Raw genomic sequence first — 16,234 nt, forward strand, 5'->3', positions numbered from 1 at the left:
AAATCAGACTGGCTTCAGTGCACCCAAGCTGTGATAGTTCTCTTTATTCTAGACTTTTCAAGGGGCAACTTTTATTATGTCCTTTTGTTGTTGTTGTTTTATAAAAATGCATTGCCTGAGGATTTCATATCCTTTACAATGTGTTTTAACCAAATCCCTCCTCAGTCCATCCCCTCCAACCACATCTTTACCTCCTCTCCATCTTTTCCCTCTTAAGTTCATGCACTCTTTAAACCCAGCATGTTCATTTAGTGCTGGCAAGTGTGCATAGGAATGAGGCCATCCACTGGGTCATGTACAGCCCCTCGGGGGTCAAATCTAAGAAGCAAACTGATACTCTCCCACCCCTAGCAGTCATCAATTGTTAGTAGTGCATCAGCTATGGGTAGGACTTTTTAAGCTTTTCACCATTAATGCTGGAATTTCGCCTGGTTTGATCTTGTGAGAATTCATGTGTGCCAACAGGCCCATCATGTGCTGAAAACACTGTCTCACGATATTCCTTGCTACCTCTGGCTCTTACAATCTTCTGTCTCCTCTTCCATGATGATTTCCTGAGCCTTTTTAGAAGCTTTGTAGAGATCACATTTAGGAACAGGCACTCTACAATATCTTTATACTGTATACTATAACCGATGGTGAGTTTCCATATTAATTAATATCTGTTGCAAAAGTAAGCTTGTCTGCTGAGAGATGATTATATATATGTGTGTGTGTATACACACACACACACACACACACACACACACACACACACACATATATATATATATATATATATATATATATATATATATATATATATATATATGATGCAACTAATAGAAAGCCCATAGCAAACACCAATCTCAACCTAGAGAAACACAAAGCATTTTTACTAAAATTAAGAACAAGACAAGAATGCCCACTCTCTCCATACCTATTCAATATAGAATTTTAGCTAGAATAGTATGACAACTGAAGGAGATCAAGGGAATACACATAGGAAAGAAAGAAGTATGTGTATCCTTATTCAGTGAAGATATGAGTCTTTAGGAGACCCTAAAGATTCCACCAGAAGACTCTTAGAACTGAAAACACATTCAGCAGAGTAGTAGAATAGAAAATTAACACACAAAAATCTGCTGTAGCCTTTCCATATACAAATGGCAAACATACTAAAAAGGTGTATATATATATATATATATATACATATACACTTCTCATAATATTATATGAGAAGAGAGTTGGGGCAGTTTAATAATATGTCCATAATATGTTCATTTAGCAGAATAACAGTAGTAGGTTCTCCCGCTGGACCTATTACTTTCCCAGCCATAGGTTCTTTATCCACTAATGCTAGGCATGAGCTCTGTCTTGTGCAATGGACCTAAAATATAATCTGAAAGTGTTTGTTTACCTGCATAACATCTGTCAGGTGGCAGCCTTTCTGGTGCTTCCTTCTCTCCTACAGATCCTCTCTAACATGTGATGTTCTTCCAGGAGCTGACCATCAGGCCACCAAAAGTAGATAAAGTCAAATGCTTCTAGTACCTCTGTGCTAGCTCTCAGCCACTTCTGTGTAGCCACGTTAGTCAGACCACTTAAGTGTCTAAAGTGTTTTTAAAATGACTATAATAAAAGTCAACACCTCTGCATTTCTCTACTAAGCACTGTCAATTCTTTAGATTTATCTTCACTGGTATGTTGCACCTCTACTTCTGTACCCAGTTTGTTCCCTTAGCTTCAAGGATAGAGTTTTAATGGGAGTAGAACTTATGGAGTCCACCTTAAGTGTACACACTGGAGAAACTCTCCAGCTTCTTAAGGACAGAGACACAGATGAGCAGAGTTGGTTCATGGAGAAGGAGGAGATGTTTGTATGTTTCTTCAACCTGTGTCCTCAAAGCCACCCTCACCAGTCCTAGTACTTAACGTGTATCTCTTTCCTCCAATGACCTCAGTTTTCCCTCTGGATTGTCACTCACTGACCCTTTCATTCAAATACCATTCAGTATGTTTCCACCATAGGCCAGAAACCACAAACATACAAGTAGCTCTCAGAAAAATATTCAGAGTTTCATAGACACAGTCTGGAAGCATGCAATGTGTCCTTTTTATTTTATTCAAATAACTTTTAGCAAGAACTATGAAATTAGATGTCTTCTAAAAGGATTCCTCTAAAGGAAGTATTAAAATACCCCTGAAGCCTCTCTTTCAAGGAGCTAGAGGGATAGCTTAGGGTTAAGAGTCCTTGCTACCCTTGCATAGGACCCATGCCGGGTTCTCAGTATATATGTTGCAGATGCATAGTACATATGTATGACTCAGGGACACATATTTACATAGAAAAATTATTAAATCTATTCTGCTTCAACATTTGTTGCACTTGCAAAATGTACAGGCAAATAATAGAAATGGATATGCATTTCACATACAAAAACTAAATCAAATGCATGTTATTTAAGTGGCATTTGAAATTCATTGTATAATAAGCATGCTTAGTCTGCTGATTTTCAGGCAGGAATTTCATATTGAAAAGCCTCTTTCTATTGAGTATTTATTCAAGAGAAATCTGTTCTTGCCATACATTACTTACCGTTGTGACTAACATTTATCCAGTCAGCCTGGGCTCATTATGTACCTCAGGAACCTTTTCTAATGCAATTATACCACATTTTTGATGCAGCCACATTTTTACCACCTGGGATTAAATTCTGTCTAGCTTTATAATTTTTTTCTGATAGGTGTAAATTGATTCCTTTTCTTACTGTGGCTCCTTTAACATAGTCCTTTATTTCCATACCTGATTTAACTGAAAATGTGTTCTACAGGCTTAGATAGATTGAGATGCTTGGGAGGACAAGGAAATACCTCATTCCTTAATCTTCTTCCTTTTCTATTTTCTGTGTCACCTTGGGTAAATAATTTAGGACGTATGCATCAGGTTCCTTCATATTATGTACCAAATCCCAAACTATGTCTTTTCTAAGCTGTTACTTTGCTTTTTATAACTCTGAAATATTAAACCTCAAATTCTGAGGTTAAAGAATCACAAACCAGTGTTTGGGGTTTTTTCTTTTTTTTCTTTATTTATTTTATTTTATTTTTTTCTATTTATTTACATTTCAGATGCCACCCTTTTTCCCCATTTTCCCTCCCTAGAAAACCCCTATCTCATTGTTTCTCCTCCTTTTTGCTTTTATACCATTTTAATTACATGCAAGTATTAAGGTCAGTTCTATGTTGAGGAACTAGCAATACAATAGATGCAGATAGTCAAAGAACAAGCAAGGCAATAAACAAAGTTCCATGAACACTCCCTTGATCACGGTTTCTAAGGGCTTATCAGGATGAACAAAATATCTGAGCCTACTTCCCTGTCATAGCTCAAAGTCATTTTCATGCCTGAAGCCTACTTCCTTGTTCTAGCCTAAAATTTAGATTCCTGCCTAAAATTACTTCTTTCTTCTAGCCTAATGTCAGATTCCTGCCTGAAGCCCACTTCCTTGTCCTTGGCCAATGTCATATTCCTGCCAAGTAGCCCATTTCATTGTCTTTGGCCCATGTCAGATTCTTGCCAAGCAGCCTCAAAAGCTTTTTGCCTCTCCCCCTTTTTTATTTCACTAACAAGACTGAGCCTGTCTTAGGTCATCCTGACAAGAATGTCTTCCTTAACCATTATGGAATATGCATTATCAAAAGCAATGCACTTTTTAGGTTGGTAAGGATCTGTACAGATTCTTAACTATCCTTGGCTTGCCAGCTTGTTAATTTAATAACTCTGTCTGGGGGTCTATTTTCAGGTTCAAGCCAAGTACTTTGGCTGCCAACATGTTAATGTTGTTAAAGATAGGCTTTAACATGATGAGCAGGAATAAAAGTATTCCCAGGAAAAAAATGGTTAGCATGATCAAGCTATATATGCCATTTTTGAAACTTGACCAAAATGGAAATACTGACCTCAGGCCGTGGGTAATTTTATCAGCAATATCTGCCTCATCAAAGCTCAACAAAGCAGCATTCTTTAAATTCATAACCTCATGATGTAAAGTTAAAACATCCAGAGAAGTGTTAGAATAATGCCAAATACACTGCAAATGTCTTTAAACTTATTCCTAACGATAATGACTACCACTGTAAATTTTAGAACTAACACGAATACAATGGTATTTGGCATGACACTGAAGATGGCTTCTTAGTCTTAAATTCTGAACCTCCTTTCAATAATTTGAATAGGATAAAGAGAATCAATCCATTGTTCCAAATGCCTATCTAAATCCTCTTGTATATTCAATACATTAGTAACATTTTTTGCTAAATGATTAACAAAAGTAGCTGTCTTAACTTTTTGTGTCAAAGCAATTGCAGAAGCAGTGGTGCTAGCAATTAATGTAATTAAGATACAAATTAAATTAAAAGTACAATTAATTAATTTAATTAATTGTATACCTGCAATGATCAAGCCCACTACCATCTTGCTTCTGCTTAAAGCCTGACTCATTTCTTCGAGTACTTACAAGCTTTTTTTCAGAAGACCAAGGTTCTGTCATACTCAGGGCAAGAAAACAAAAGTTGATAGACCTCTGTAACTGACATGCCAGATTTCAACACCCTAACACTATTAGAAATTGTACAATCAATGCAACTTACATTAACTACTGTAGAAGAAAACAAGTATTTTTAACTTGACAATTAACAGAGCCTTAACACATGTACTAACACTTGTTTGAAATCTAGATTCTGTCCCAACTTTATCTCTTGGTAACATAACATCATAAAGAACTACAGCTAACTTCCAAATATGTCTCTGAAAATGTCCAGAACCAGCCTTCCAAATGAAGACTTTTATTTCCAATATTGGATTGATTTCTAGACCAGCACATGATTGAGTCTGAATAAGTGGTCACATTTAAGAAAAATACAAGAGTCATTATAACTTCTCCTTTGTATTCTTTGTTCCACAAGGTCTAAAATCTTAAGGCAAGGCAGCATATCCCTTCAGAGTTATAGGTAAGCAAAGGTGGGCCAGGAACATATGTCCAATACAACTTCCTAGTCATCATTGTCAGGGCAATCAGCAAGCTCACAGGTTAACATCATTCTTTGTCCCAGGGCACCTGATCTCGCCTGATGGGGTTTGTTTTGTTTTGACCTCTCTAGTGAATCTGAGCCAGCTGATGTGTACATGACTGCTTAGGAATAACAGCGGCATACAGCCAGTGGCTGCTGGTGTGTGGAGATATGTTGCCATGATCTTTATGCAATATTAGGAGTTAAATATTATGTTATCTTGCTTTTATAGCTAGGGAAATTGAAACTCTAGATGTTAACAAACTCATCTGAGGAGACACAGCAGATGACTAAGGGACCACTACAGTCCCCCACTTCAGCCCATTTTCAGAACTGGTCCTTATCTTATTCCAGATTGTTCCTAAGACCCCTGGAATAGATTACACCAAAGAGTATTTTTCCAATATACTAGCAACATATGATTCCCCGTCTTGTACTTACAACTTTTGAACTCATTTGTGAAGTTCTGTTTTGCTTATGATACCTTAAACCTAGGCTGGAGAGCTTGCTCAATGGTTAACTGCACTGACTACTCTTCCAGAGGTCCTGAGTCTAATTCCCAGCAACTACATAGTGGCTCATAACCATCTGTAATAGGATCCAATGCCCTCTTCTAGTGTGTATAAAAACAGCTATAGTGTACTCATATAAATGATACCTTACACTTTAAAGTTTTTACTATATTTGTGTGTATAAGTGTCTGTGTGTGCATATTTGTGTGTCTGTGTGTGAACACACAGCTTCACAGTACGTACACTGAAGTCAGAGGACAAATTATGAAAATCAGTCCTCTCCTTTCAGCCTGATCTGAGTATAAAACTCAGGTCACCAGGGCTTGCCATCACGTATCTCTTCTGGCTGAGCTACCTATCAGACACTTAGACTAACTTTCAAACAACCTTACATATGTAAAAAGAATTTCTTAACGTTAAGAACATGGTTCTAGGAAATACCATCTTTCTCTGCCTGGAATAATTTTTCCCTGGTTCTTAGTACTTTTCTAATACTCAGCAAGACCCTATAAATATAAATATTGAGCACCCCAAACTTAAAATGGTTACAACCAGAAGTTCATTCGATTTTGTATTGTGGAATATTTATATACACATAATAAGGGTGTTTGGGGTTGGGATTCAAGAACTGAACACAAAATACACTCAAACTTCACATGCCATATGGACAGAACATCAAAGTTACTTACATAGTTATTTTTAATTCTTTTATTTATGAAACCAAGGTTCATAATTTGGAATTTTCCAACATATCAAGTTGGTGCCTAAAAATTTTGAGGCTAGGTATTTTCAAGCTATCTCTACCATAGCCACCCTATCTAGAAAGCCTAATATCTCACCACTGTGAAAAATGTGTGTGGGAGCTATATTGTATTTCTGTAGAAGAAAGAACAGGACTTATTTTCACTATCCAACATCATACCCTGATCGACAAAAAATAATTCTGTGATACACCAAGTTCCAAGGATGTGCCCCCACCATCAAGCAAACCTCAAACCACATAACTGTCTTCTGTTTCATTTCATTCTAACACTATCCACTTTATAGCCTCAGATTCAAAAGACCCTTCAACTATCCATATGTCAACACACATGTGTGTGCACACATGTGCACACCTTTAAATGGCAATTTGAAGTTAAACAGAAGACAGTTATGTGATGTGAGGTTTGCTTGCTGGATGGGACATATCCTTGGACCTTGATGTATCACAGAATTCTTTTGTTGATCATGGTAATAGATAGATAGCTAGATATATAGATAGATAAATAGATAGATAGATAGATAGATAGATAGATCCTTCTCTTTGTTTCAATTAATCATTATATAACTGAGAAAGTCTCTTTATGAATTTCCTGTCCTCCAGGAGAATCATGCAATGCTTCCAAAATTCAAATTAAAACTCCAAGTTTAAAAAATCTATTCCAAATTTCTTCTGGGTCTACTTTTTACCTAGCATCTAGACATTCCCCTTGGCTCCTCCCTTGTGTTCAAATTATTCCTTCCCACAAAATAATATCATTTTTTAATACAGAGTTTCTTTGGGCAGCCCAGAATCTCACTCTGTAGACTAGAATGGCACAGAGATTCACCTCCTTCTGCCTCTCCAGTATTGGGATTAAAATTGGAGCCCCACCACCTGCCACATCATTCTTTCTTGCTGTCTTCTGCCTTTGATCAGTTCCTCCCCATTAGGTCTATGTATGGTGATCTAAAACCCAAGCTTGAATTGGTACTTTAACACTTGTCAAGAGCCCATCCATCCTAGGAATAGAATTCTGATTCTTTAACAAGCTTATGAATACACAGGTGTTTTGTCTGCATGAATATCTGTTCAACACTTGTGTGGTCTGGAGTCCACAGAAGCTAGTAAAGGGCACTAGATCCCTTGAAACTAGAGTTACAGATGGTTGTGGGTTGCATTGTTGGTTCAGGAAATTGAATCAAGTTCCTAAAAAATGTAAGGTGCTTAACTACTGGAAGATCTATCCAGCCCCTAAGAACCTTAATTTTCCCTTTGCTATATAACTCAAGGGTCATTTGTTTTATGCAGAAAGCTTTGGATGGGGGCACGCATATCCTCTTCTCAATCTCATTCAACAACAACAACAAAAAACAACAACAACAAAAACCCTGTGGTGATCTTTTCCTATGGTTCCTGTTCTTCCTTCTGTCATTCATCATATTCAGATGTCACTGTTAACTGTTATTCTTCAGCTCTGCTCTGTGAGGAAAGAAGTGTAGCCCTGGTAACACTGTGCCCATCTATTTAGATGAATGTAGGGTCATGTTGTTTTGAAAATGGGGATATTCTTTCTTTACTGAGGATGAGACAATGAAATCCATGTCTAATTCTGAAAATATAAAAAGGCACAGATTTCTTTTCAACTTAATGTTCACTAGCTTTGCTCGGAGGCCGTTTTAGCAACCATCACATGACACAGTGTACATCTGAATCCCAATGATCACACACAACAGCTTTGTGCTTTCAGAGTAACATGGGATTCAACTGAATTACGACACTGAAATAGCATGAGACAGATTTCAAAACCATTTTCTAGATGAGAATTTCGAAGACCATAAACAAAATCTGTCACATTCTTATTCTGCGTTCCTTCCTGTTTGCCTCCCAGGATAACTTGTGAAGGGCTGTTCTAATACACAAGCATCCCTGCCATTTCAGGGACCATTAAAAGGCAGGATTGCATACTTTATATTCGGTGCAAAATAGGCAAGCCATAGTTTTGAGGGCACTGTAGATAATATTGTAGCAATTTTAACTCCCTCTCAAGATGCATTTGTGGTCTGAGTCCTAGTTTGCTTGCACTGCTCTCTGTCTCTCTGTGTGTCTGTCTCTGTTTCTGTCTCTCTATGTCTCTCTGTGTGTGTATGTGTGCACGCCCATGTGTGCATGCATGCATGTGTGTGTGTGTGTGTGTGTGTGTGTGTGTGTGTAGTGTGTGTGTTTCTCCCTCACTCCACTCACTCCCTGTCCCTCCCTCTCCCTTCCCTCTTGTCTATTCTCCCTCCCTTCCTCCATCTTTTCTTATTTTCTTCATCTCTTCCCCTCTCTTTTCCCCTTTCACATGTCTCCTTCCCCCCCCCGTTTTCTTCCACTGAGTTAAATTTTTCTGCAAAATCTCTTTCATTACAAGTCTCAAAGCTTCAACTGCAGCAGATCTCCATGTCATTGTTTGAAAAATGAGAGTACAAATTCCAAGTCTCTCCCATTTGAATTCTATAATGATAATAATAGTAATAAGAAAAACAGGAGTAGAACAGGTTCTTTTGGCTAGAAAGTTGTACAGATACAGAAAAATATCAATTCTTTATCAGGAGTCCCAAGCCAGTTACTTTTTTTCTAGCATAGACAATATGCCTCTTATCATTATTGATTGACTAATGGAGTTGATAAAATTGTATTGGAAAGACAACTTATTCTGGCCTTGACTTAATTGTTTCAGAGACAATCATTTGTTACTTTTAGGCATAGTATAAATTTTAGGTATTTTCTCACAGATAGTTCCTGGACACCTCTTTGAGATTGTCTTATAAATATCATTCTAATCTTAAACAATCCAGAACAAGCTCAGGGGCGAGTGCTCACAGAATCTGAATGTAGATCTAAAGAATGCACAAATGGCAAGTTATTTTAGTTTGTTTTTCTTAATGGTGTGTTCCATTGCCTATCAAATATTGCTTCAAGCAGGGTAACCCATCCGTGCTTAACTACAGAAAAACAACCTTTCTCTAAATTTTCCATGTTAACAGTGGTTCCTGGGGATTGTTCCCACTGAAGAGGCTAGAAGCCATTCTATTTTACTATCTTTCTTGTCAATAATTATTAAGAAGAATGAGGAATTGAATATCTTAGGCATTGCATGCATTTATCCATCTCAGGAATTAATTTATTCACGTTGTTTCATTTGAATTCATGCTTCATCAAGCAGTAAAGAGCCTTCTACATGCCTTTCATGCCTTGACAAGTCTGTCAGCCTGGCTCTGCCCATGTACATGAAGAGCCAAATGTGTAAAGACACAGGTGAGCAAAAAGAAATCTTGCTTGTTCTGAAATGACGACTCTAATCACTCCAATTGTGCAGCTGCTTATGTGCTTCCTCATAAAGGAATTCAGAATCTCATGTCCACTCTAGCTAGGAAAGGAACAAATTCTCCCTCCATGCTATGTCAAGCCAAAGTTACCCACTGAGTTGACGTACAGTTTGTCTTTTCAAATCCATAAGATATCTTTCAAATGAACCATGAAAAGAAGGCCATGGGCAGAGAGCTCAGTGGGTAAAGTGCTTGCTATGCAAGTATTCAAGACCTGCAGTTCAAGCTCCAGCACCCATGTACCAAGCCAGGCATGGCAGCACATTCTGGTTGTGCTGTGACTGAGACAGTGGAAAGAGGACAATTTCCCCAGGGGATCGATAGAAGCCAGTTAAGCTAATTGTTTAACCCTAGATTCAATGAGAGAACCCATCTCCAACAAGAAAAAGGTGGATAAGGATTGAATGATGGAGCACTAAAGAGTATGTAGTGCTCCTCTTGTAGAGGAGTAGAATTCAGCACCTAATACTCATATCAGGTGGCTTACAGCTACCTGTTACTCTAGGTCCTGGGGATATAATACTCACTTCTGGACTCTGGACATCTGCAGACACATATAAACATACCCATACACAAACATAGACATGGGGCACATGCATACACATACACACACACACACACACACACTATTAAAAACAAATAATTAAAAAGAAAATAAAGAATTTTATAGGCATATATATTCATCCATTTTTTGGCTTCCACACATGTACATCATGTACATATATGTACACACATAAGAATATATACATACATATACCAAGGAGGAAAGAGAGAGAGAGAGAGAGAGAGAGAGAGAGAGAGAGAGAGAGAGAGAGCAAAGAGAACAGAGAACAGAACAAAACAAACAAATTTGGAAGCAAGAAAGTAAGTAACTAAGTGAGAATCTAAATCCCTGCATAATTCTCACCCTATGGTAAGATTAAATAACATTGACAATTCATGTTAATAAATTTGATTCTGTTGAATCAGTAAGTAGTCTGAAAAGGAAAAAAAATCTCCTTCGAAATTGAGATACTTACAAGAAACCTATTAGGAGCAGAATATATCAAATGAATGGAGAAGAGTAAGTCCTCACTATCCTTAATTGGATTCCCAAGGACCTGCCTACATAAATGGAGCCACGCAATCAATGCCCTGCAAAAGCAAAGCTGAAAGACAGCAACTGAAACCAGTTGTGAATAGTGGCACAATGACAAAATCTTGCACTCTCCTGTTGATAAAAAGAAGACAGAGGAGCAGAAAACCAGTGTGGAGGAAGATTCAAGATAAAGACAATAGCTGACAATTGCTATGGGGTGAAAAGCACTGAGAAGCACACAAGGAAGTCCGTGATGTTTGTTATGTCCATATCAAAAGCTAGACATAGTAGCATACACCTGTAATCACAACATTTGGGAAGCAGAAGTATAAGGACCAGGAGAGCAAGATGCTAACTAAGCTATACAGTATGTTTGAGGCTAGCCTTGGAAATTCGGGGCCCTGCTGGAAGAAAGCAAGAGTGAATGAATAAAACAGAGCATCCATGTTTTCAAAAATGAAAAAAGAATTAAAAGAAAGTGGACAAGAGGCTGGAGAGATGTCTCAGCGAATAAGAGTACTGGATGCTTTTTGCAAAGGATCTGGGCTCAGTCCCCAGTACCTATATCAGACAGTGGTACTGTCTGTAACTCCAGTTCTAGATGATCCTATACCCACTTTTGGGCTCTTTGGGCACTGAACACATGTGTTACACATACATATATGCTGGTAAACACTCATATGATATGATATGATATGATATGATATGATAGATAGATAGATAGATAGATAGATAGTAGATAATTAGAGGAAAGATAGATGAAATATAGATAAATAAAAAATACTTCTGAAAATCTAGAAATAAAAGGATATGTAGTAAGAACGAATAGGAAAACTCATTTTTCTATTTTCCTTTTTTTTTTTTTAACCTAGGAGAAATGTTAGTAATTTTTTACTTTCTGACAGTAAACTTACATATGCCCTGATTGGTTGTTTTCCCCCATGTTGCTACAAGGTGATTTTCTGCAAAAAACTACCTTGCAGATCAAGTACACAGGAACATAAACAAAAAAACCAACCAAACAAACAAACAAACAAAAAAAAACAGATCTAGAGGGAAACATGACTAGTAGCCCCAGAAATCTGAGGCATCATGCAGCAGAGGGCTTTCTCTGCAAGCCTGAGAACATGAATTCACCCTGTTAGCACTTATTTTAAAACAAATAAACAAACAAACAACAGGCATAATTGCACATGCCTCTAACCCCAGCTTTGGGTGGTAGAGCACTTTGGGTGCTAGATCCTGAGTGCTTCCTGGTCAGCCAGTCTAGTAAAAATGAAGACTTCTGGTTCATGAACAGGTCCTTTGAAAAGGGAGTTGGCATTGTTGGGCATAGGTGGGAGAGGAAGTTCTTGGTCCAGTGAAGGCTGGATGCCCCAGTGTGGGGAAATTCGTGGGTGGGGAGGTGGGAGTGGGTGGGTGGGTGGGGGCATATCCTCATAGAAACAGGAGGCAGGGGGATGGGATGGGGGTTCCTGGGTTGGGGAGAATGGGGAAAGGGGATAACATCTGAAATTAAATAAAATATCCGAGAAAAAAAAGAAAGAAAGAAAATGGAATTGGGCTGAAAGGTTTAGGTGAAGATACCCAACATCATGGTCTAACCTTCCCATGCATGCATACAGTCACCACACAAACATCTCCCACAGACATGTACATACACACACAAAGAGAACATTTGTTTCTCATAGATGGATAACCACAAAATGACCAAAAAACCCTGAACATTTCACAGTGATCCACAGTGATTGTCTACAAGAGGTCTTAGCCAGACAACCTGGTGATGAGTCCTGGGACCTGTGGCGCCAGCTACTTAGAGGTTATGGTGTAGGATCACTTGAGCTCCAGAGTAGTTAAAATATAGAGTGGTCAATGTAGTGAGACCCTATATCAAATAACTATATTTTAAAATTTTTTAAATGTATGAAATGAAAGCTTTCTTTCATATACCAATTCCTAACAGAAAGTGTTTACGAGCATGGTGGAGAAGTGGATTGTTTCCTTTCTGTATAAAGAAGTTTTCCTTAAAAAATGGAGACAATATGGCCAACCAATGAAGACAATACCATATAGTACTAGAGAAAAGGGGTTATATGATACTAAGTATTTCCACTCTATTATCAACCAAGATGAACTATCTATGTTTAAATCTTACATTGTGATGCTCCTTATAACTGATTAAGAAAACCCATTGCTATCTAACAGGATCCAAGTAGCAAGAACATTAAAGATTTGTTCACACTACTTGTCCCACCATGGGAAAAAATGCAGTTACATATACAGCTGTTAAATGATAGAAAATCAGACTGTTTAATTCACATGTTCTTGTTTCTAAGCACTAGAATAATTGGCTTGAATTTTTCAGAAAAAAAAAATGTGAATATCCATTCCTCAACAAAATGCTTTTGTTAACTCAGGAATTCCATGAGATGGGCTTTATCTCTTACTTCTGAAGCACTGTGAGGAAAAAGAGACATTTAACTATCAAGACACTTGATAAGTTGATAAATTGAGCTCTTCTTATAAACTATGCCCTCACTCTTCTCTCTGCCTCATTCCTCTTCTTTTCATCCTTTTTCTTTGTCCCTCTCCCTCTTTGAGTCCCTTCCTCACTGCCCATCTCCTCCTCTCTGTTTGTGTCCCTCTCACCGAATCTCATTTCTGCTTTCTCCCTTCTCTTTCCACCTCTCTCCCCCAGTCTGTCCTCCTCACCCTTTATTACTAATTCTCTACCTCTCTCACTATCACACTTCATCCACCTCCCTCTCTTGCTGTCCATCTCCCTCCTTCTCCCTTGTTGCGCTGAGCTCCAAGTACTGTTCTTCTGAGCATTGAAGACTCTGAACTCTCACTGCCTAGTTTATTATTTTTAAGGGCCCATAAGAAATATGCTCAAATCATGATCAGCAGTTAGAGTTATTTCCATTACATAGCTCTTATCTAGACAAGTACTTTCATCCTTACCTCAGGAGATCAGTAGAGAAATAAATGAATAACCTCCATCCACTTCAGCCTTAGTGGAACCACTAGGAGTTACTGTAAAGACAATCTGATCTTGCTAGCTCATCGTGCACCAAAGGCATTATTAGCTAAGTGGAGGCAACGAGCATTTCCCACAGTGCTTTGATTTTTCTTTTCCATTCACACTAAGTGATGATCCATGTCTGCTGGAAGAGAAAGCTCACACAGTGAAGACAGAGAAATCTTAAGATAAACAAAGTATTGTGCTTGCCATAAGCCTTTGAAGGTAGAACTGGGTTTAGAATTCTTCGGCTGAGCCGAATTTGCATCATGTAAATTTTAGCCAAGACTGCTGTCTTGTAACTTTAGAGTATGTTGCTGTCAAAACACCTCACTCCCAAAATCTGTTGGTAAATATACATTTATTGAGCTCCTATTATGTATCAGACACTATTTAACCATAAAAGTCAAGATGTTTTCTTCTTTGCAACTTCTTGTAAGAGGATACCATAGAACTACAACACCCTTACATGTGCAAAGGGTACATTTTTCTCCATTCTTACTTGTGCAAAGGTACATTTTCTTTAAAGCTTTGTCTTAGCTGGCATCAGCCTTGCCGGTGATTGTCAATAAATAAAAAAGGAATATACACGTTATCCAGGTTATAACTGAAGGTTTGCCTGATTGATTTCCCATTTCTATTTTCAAAGAAGATGGAGGATGAAAGGCATTCTCCCTTGATCCTGGTGTGCTAATAATTTCTATATCATATGAAACACAGAGATTATAATGATGTGTCACAATAAAGGAGGGTACACATGTTTTAGCCATTTCTCATGGCACTGATTTGAAATTATTGCTCCTTTAACAGGTGCTAGTGCTGAGGTTTGCACTGGTTCTACTATAGCATTCAGTGGTTTAAGTGAGAAAGTACTCATATCTCAATTATAATTATCTTTTGAGACAACCCACACTCTTTGAATAGGTAGAGTCTAAGTTCTGCTGTCTGGACCTCATCTTCAGGATATTTTCAGAAGAAACTGCTCTGTCATAGTGAAACTACAACAAGCATATTCCTTCTTACATAAAAAGGGAGGTTAAAAAATAATGTTGTACCAAATTACCTACAATGGAAATTTTGCTTGCACATATTGTTTGCTGTAGCATAAGGACTCGGTTTCAGTCCATATTTGTCCATATTTGTCATGCACACTACCAACTACTCTTTAATTGTCAATGAAAACTAACTTCTTGCCCCTCAGAAGATACTGACAATCACCCAAGGAAGGAAAGCAGTCAAAATTGCTGATAGATATTGTTATTATCTATGTAAAGCCAGAACTCAGAGGAAGAAGGGAGAAAAAGGGAGGACAGCAAGAGGGGCAGATGGATGGAGTGTGACAGTGAGAGAAGGGAGAGATATTGATAAAGGGTGAGGGAAGCAGGATTGGAGGAGAGAGGTGGAAAGAGAAGGGAGAGAGTGGGAATGAGATAGGATGAGAGGGACAGATACAGAGAGGGGAGAGATAGACAGCGAGGAAGAGAATGGAAAAGGAAGAGCCAAAAATCACATCGTAGTATTTGTTCCCTTTTCTCTTCTGTAACAAAACAGTTGAAGTGATCCACTTATGGTAAAAAGAAAGTTTACTCAGCTTAGGTTTGGACTCTAAAATTCCATTCAACATAACAGCAGAGCTGGTTAGGGCTCCATGGTGAACATCAAGTCCAATCAGGAGAAAGATTGGATCTCAAGAGGAGGCCAAAATTCAACCAAGACTCTTCTCTGAAGGCCTCACATGTTAAAAATTTCCAGAGAATATTTTTGGAATGGTTTCTTGGTATTGGAAGTACCTTGATCCATTGCAACATCAAAGTCAACTGACCACTTGAAAATCAATAATAAAGAACACATGCACACACACACAAAGGGGTGGTGAAGAAATGGCTCGTTGTTTCAGATCACTTGCTGTTCTTCCCCAGGACCCATGTCTGGTGGCTCAAAAATAGCTGAATTTCCAGCTCTAGTAAATCAGATATTCTCTTCTGACCTCTGAAGATACTCATGTGCACATATGCACACACATTCACATGCGAGCACACACGCATGTGCGAACAGACACACACACACACACACAAACACACACACACACACACACACCACATCCCTCTTCATGCTACCAGTAACCAATGCTCATATTAATAGTCGCTACAAAACCAGTGTTATCTTGGGACCAATTTCCAACTTTAGTCTGTTGTCAGATTTCTAGAAAAAATATTTTTATGAAGAAAATCACAATAACTTATGTGATTCCCCCAAGGAGTCATACTGTCAATTCTGTTTCCTTCCACCAGTGCCAGAAGCTTGGGTGTTCTCCTGAGTCAGAATAATTTAGCTCATGAGTAAACCTGTCACATCTAGTGACATGCTCCAATGGAATCATTTAAAGTTAGTACAAGTATACGTTTAAGAATTTGACACAATCTGAGCACCGTTTCCTTGTTGGTGATGATGCAGTAATTC

The sequence above is a fragment of the Arvicanthis niloticus genome, chromosome 9, assembly GCF_011762505.2.
Source record: "Arvicanthis niloticus isolate mArvNil1 chromosome 9, mArvNil1.pat.X, whole genome shotgun sequence".
NCBI classification, from domain to species: Eukaryota; Metazoa; Chordata; class Mammalia; order Rodentia; family Muridae; genus Arvicanthis; species Arvicanthis niloticus.